The sequence below is a fragment of the Thamnophis elegans genome, chromosome 1 (assembly GCF_009769535.1).
Source record: "Thamnophis elegans isolate rThaEle1 chromosome 1, rThaEle1.pri, whole genome shotgun sequence".
Lineage (NCBI taxonomy): Eukaryota > Metazoa > Chordata > Lepidosauria > Squamata > Colubridae > Thamnophis > Thamnophis elegans.
In genome coordinates, this window is record NC_045541.1 from 7,695,693 (window position 1) to 7,701,692 (window position 6,000).

Genomic DNA, 6,000 nt, shown 5'->3' on the forward strand with positions numbered 1-6,000 from the left:
AGATGATCATCTATCAGACATCTGACAGACACCTTACTCTTCGGGTAAGAAGGTAAGGAGAGAAGTTTTGTCGAGCAAATGCCTTTCTGATCTTTGCAGCTTCTGTGTCTGCGAAGAGAGAGGGGGGCCAGCTGAAGGCAGAACTGTTCCGTGCTGGAAATCTCCAGCTGCTTTGCAGCTCAAAGTAAGTGTCCCTCCCACTCAGATCAAAGATTGAATTACTTGATTTCAAAACGAGCAGAATTCGTATGCGAGAGCATTAATTGTTTATTTAAATCCAAGCTTCTTTTTTACAAGATCCTCTTCCGTTATTTTTCTTACATGGCTTAGTTTCCTCCTTAAAGTTATAAGGAATTTTTGTGGGGGGGAATCAAAAAAGGGAAGAAGGTTTGCATTATTTTTTAACTCTACACAAAAGTCCAGGTCACTATTATACCACCATTGTGGGGAAATAGCTGAGGTTTGTAGGAGAGGCATCTGAGAGAGAGAGAAGACTGAACTCTACATCTTTGTTCAAAATAACTTGGTAATGCTATATTTTGGCAGCGTATAACTTGTTCATATTATAATTGCATGGGCTGTGGGGACGGAGAATCTGAGATTGTTATTTCTTCCTTTTGGATATTGTTTTCTCACTTAACAGATCCTGGTCTGGAAGTTTTCTCTGGCACTGGAAGAAATAGTTCATCAATGCTTGATTAAAATGCATGGGTAATTCAAGGAGGGACATATAATCTTAGCTCTGAAAGGAAAAGAGCTGTTACTCACCATGGCATTTTCAGGTGCCTTTGAAAGTGTGTTTAAAGAAATTCCTGAGCTGTGTTTACAAAATCTCCCCTCAATCCTCCTTCACCCCCTTCTCCCCCTCCCCAGAGTGCTCAACAAATGCTTGCATTTTCATGGATACCCATAGTTTCAGTGTATGGGGGAAGGGAAGGGCAGATTTCAAACTCTTAATAAAAAGAAAAAAAAAACAATAGCTTTAAATTACTCGTATTTCCAGTTTCTGAGACAACTTATGGAAAGTGCTATACAAAACAATATTTGTTTCGGAACTAACCAGGTGAGCTTCATTATTGAACTCCCCTGTTGATGTAAAATAAACTCAAGGTTGAGACTGCCCTTAAAATATGGGTGTTGATTTGTGTTGATTGATTGATTAAGTCCTGTAAATCAGCGGTCCCCAGTTTGGTCCCTGCCAGATATTTTAGACTACAAGTCCAATCATCTCAATTATAAATCCAACTCATTACCTTCGGCTTCACTTTCTGTTCTTCTACCGATAACATGGCCACAGAGTAGGAGAAGATTTTTGTTTCAATGGACACCGTTTTCATCCTCATCAAAAACATGGATCAGCATATACAAGGAAGTCATCTTATTTACTTTAATATTTTACATGATGTTCTGCCCCCCTCATTAGCTCTCTAGATGGTTTACTCTACAGCTTTTCATATAATTTTCTTGGAGGAAAAGAATTCCTAAAAGAAATCTTTAAATATCTTTCAAATACGCAGAAGGATTGGGCAAAACAAAGGGTTTTAAGCTCTCTCCTGAATGATGAGAAAGAAGGTTGTTGACATTTAGTAGCCAATTCGAACCATTTTAATGGCAGTTCATTGTATGTTTCAAAGGAGTATTTAAAGGCAGGTAATTAATTATGCTGGCTCATTATCATAATTTGCTCCTCATGGTCTATTTACCAAAGCAGTCCTCCCAGAGGGATATTGTTATTGTTGTCATTATCTCATAGGGTGATATTCTATGGATTCCAAGCTGGGAATGCTGGTTTAGGCAATTACTTTAGCTTCACATGTTATCAGACAAAGGGATTGACAAGAGCCTGGGCTCAAAACTGAGAGTGACTAATATCTTATTAGCACTGGTAAATGTGAATTTAGCCCTGCCCAGGAAAATGAAAAGGAAAGATGAGGGGGCATTGGAATGAGAAATTCAAAAAGACTTCAGTCTTTTTTCCTGTAAGAAATCAAGGTATAGGTTTTTTTTTGATCCTGGGATCCTAGGAGCCGAGGTGGCGCAGTGGTTAAATGCAGCACTGCAGGCTACTTCAGCTGACTGCAGTTCTGCAGTTCGGCGGTTCAAATCTCACCGGCTCAGGGTTGACTCAGCCTTCCATCCTTCCGAGGTGGGTAAAATGAGGACCCGGATTGTTGGGGCGATATGCTGACTCTGTAAACCGCTTAGAGAGGGCTGAAAGCCCTATGAAGTGGTATATAAGTCTAACTGCTATTGCTACGTGCTAAGTGAGTGCCATAGAATGCCTGGAAGAGTTCAGTTTATTTCCCTGATGGGGAGCTAGCAAGCAGAACCTGCCAGCTTCCCTTCCGCCATGCTAATCATTTGGTAGGAATTAGGGCCTCCTTGTAGAATGACATGCTTTTACATCTCGTGTTCTCCTCCATATTCCCACCTCTGCATTTGTCTGAGAGTAGGTTATGTCTGAGCCTAGTTGTGAAAGAGCAGAGGTTTGTTCTGATAGCATGTAGTAGGAGCCACAACTCTGTAAATAGCTTGTGTGATGTATATAATTGGGAATTTCTACTTCTGAGCACTTTTGAAAGAAAAAAAAACTTTCTATTCTGGGATACTTGCCTAAGGAGAAAAGACTTTTTGGAAACGAAAGCTTTTTTTGTGTGTGTGTTGGGGGGGGAGAGAACAATAATTGGAAACATATGTGAAACTGTGTGTTGCTTCAGAAAAAAATGTGCGAGGAGAGCCAGCAATATTGCTGTGAAAACACTTTATTGTATCCCAAGTAGATTTCAACTGCAATTAAAATTCCTAATACTAGCTAAAACAGAAATAGCTTTTTTATTCTTTGGTAAACCTGCTAACACACACACACACACACACACACACAAACACAACTGAAAAATTAAGATTGGAATTCAGTTTTCGACTTTCCCTTCATTGTGCCTCTCCACCAGGAATGGTTCAGACTGCAAATCCTTGGCATGGTTGTGTTGATCACAGCCAAACAGCCTTTCCCAATGTGGCCTCTTCTAGTGTATGGAACAACAAATATAATGTTGAGCTCAGCTGGACAAATAGTTTAAGAACATAAACATCAAATGATTTATACAAAATCATGGCCAAAGTGTATCTAATGATATATGAACACAGTCAGCCTGCCTTCCTCCTTCTCTTTTGCTACAAAGCTGAATCTGTCCATTAATATTTTCTTAACCAAAAGAACAGAAGGCTTCACTTTGACTTGAAGTTCAGATCCCTTCTTGGTCAGTCCTGGGTCACTTGACATAACTTACATTGCTCAGTTATTATCAGGATGGAAAAAAATTGTACTAGCTGGGGTATAAATATAATTCTCATTCATAGATTCATAAACACATGGACTATGAGAACTGATTGGGACTTCAGCAATAAAATGCTCAGCTGTTACGGTTTTTTTTATTTTATTTTACATCATGTCTTTACTTGTATTTATCTTATGGCAAACATCCTGAGTCGTCTATGTGAGATGGGCAGCTATCTGCCCATCTTGCATAAAATAAATATGTGATTGATAAATGAATGAATGAATGAATAAATAAATGCCACATCAGGATATGTGATGTTCTAATTTTATTTGCCAAGATATATTGAAAGCTGCCCTTCTGAAGCCTGTCAGATTAATCTGGAATCACAAAAATGTTTCATGTACCACAGCTTTACGAAATGGTGCACAGAAGATTAAGATTAAGATTTAGTTTATTTGTATGCCGCCCTTCTCCGGGAGGGACTCAGGGCGGCGAACAACTCAAAAGGGGAAAAGGGGATACAAACACAATACATGTAATTAAAATACACGAAAATCACACAGCCATACCAGTCGAGAGGGGAGGGGAACTCATCAACCCCAGGCCTGCCGGCACGGCCAGGTTTTGACAGCTTTCCGGAAGGCCTGGAGAGAGGTGAGGGTCCGAATCTCCGCGGGGAGTTCATTCCAAAGGGCCGGAGCTGCTACAGAGAAGGCCCTCCCCCGGGTAGTAGCCAGATGGCATTGGCTGGTAGCGGAACCCGGAGGAGGCCAACCCTGTGCGATCTAACGGGTCTATGGGAAGTAATTGGCAGCAGGTGGTCTCTCAAGTACCCAGGTCCAATACCATGAAGGGCTTTATAAGTTACGAGGCATTCCCAGTTTCTTTTCAGGGATTCGGGAAGTTGTCTGGCAGAAATCTGAAAGCAAAACACCAGGGGTATTCATGGAGTGTGTTGTCAAAAAGTGGAAATGGCAGCCCCCAGGGTTGCCACTGAAGGTTCACCCCCTTTTTATTTACATCACAGATATAAAAAAAACAGATGAAGCTCAAATGCAACCTCAGGGTTGCCATCTTAAATGAAAAGAGCCGAGGTGGCGCAGTGGTTAGGGTGCAGTACCGCAGGCCACTTCAGCTGACTGTTATCTGCAGTTCAGCGGTTCAAATCTCACCGGCTGAAGGTTGACTCAGCCTTCCATCCTTCCGAGGTGGGTGAAATGAGGACCCAGACTGTGGGGGCGATATGCTGACTCTGTAAACCGCTTAGAGAGGGCTGAAAGCCCTATGAAGCGGTATATAAGCCTAACTGCTATTGCTATTGCTAAAATTGTTGACGTGATTTACAATGTGACAGGCAAATTCGGTTTGTTAAAATGCAATAGGTTTACATTTGGATGCTGTAAGGGGGGGAATCAACAAGTTCATCCTCATGCTTATCGGTGGGCTGTGGGAAGAGGAGATTCAAGTCAAGATAAAAACGATGGCTGCAGTTTCACTTGTAAGATTCCAGGAGCTGTGCTCTTGTCAAATATATTCCAGAATAACATTCTGGGCACCCAAAGAACAACTAAATAAATGGACACACTGTGAGGTAGGATAAGAACTACCATCCTTACTGGCATTGTACTCAGTATTATGGCAGAGGAAAGAATCTTTCTTGGATAGTAATATCACAGATGGAAGTACCATGAAGAAAAATAGACTTTTAAGAAATATCCTCTTGGATATGGTATGGATTTACTTAGAGCAGGGCTCCCCAACCCCCTGGACCAGGCCATGGCCTCTTTGGAGCCATGTAAGTGGCTGGCTGGCACACGTACGCCCACACACGCAGCTCAACGTGTGTGAGTGTTGGGATGGCGCGCACACGTACAGCCCAGTGGTGGCTTTCAACATTTTTTAGAACCTCTTCTGTAGGTGTGGCCTGCTTTATGGGAGTGGCTTGGTGGCCATGTGACTGGGTGGGAGTGGCTTGGTGGCCATGTGACTGGGTGGGAGTGGCTTGCCAGCCATGTGACTGGGTGGGCATGGCCAACTTGTAAAATGTGGTGAAACTCACTTAACAACGCTCTTGCTTAGCAACCAAAATTTTTGGCTCAGACACTCTGGCATTTGAAGCACGCAAGTCTTAAAGCTGTCAAGTTACAAGCCCCTCGCACCCCTAACCCTTTAGAAAAAAAAACCCCAGGGGTGTTCAAACTTGACAGCTTTAAGACTTGTGGACTTCAACTCCCAGAATTCCTCCTCCAGTCATGTTGGCTCAGGAACTCTAGCATTTGAAGCACGCAAGTCTTAAAGCTGTCAAGTTACAAGACCCTCGCACCCCTCACCCTTTAGGAAAAAAACTCCCAGGGGTGTTCAACCTTGACAGCTTTAAGACTTGTGGACTTCAACTCCCAGAATTCCTCCTCTCGCTCTTCATCTTGATGATGGGCGGACAGGCGGGAGGAGGGAGCTGGAACCAGTTATAAACGGCATTGTAGATTTGTGGAACCTCTTCTGTAGAAGAGGTTAGAACTGGCAGGAACCCACCTCTGGTACAGCCCAACTTGCATAGTGGTGGGCACATATGCATAAATGCAAAGGCTCCATTTTCAGGTTTAAAAAATCCCATTTGTAAAATGGAACAGATATGCAATATAATAGAGTCCAGGAGTTTCCAGTTCCTCCATTTATAATAGCCGAAGAGTTGGTATTTTCCTCGTGTCTCATCCTCCCACCT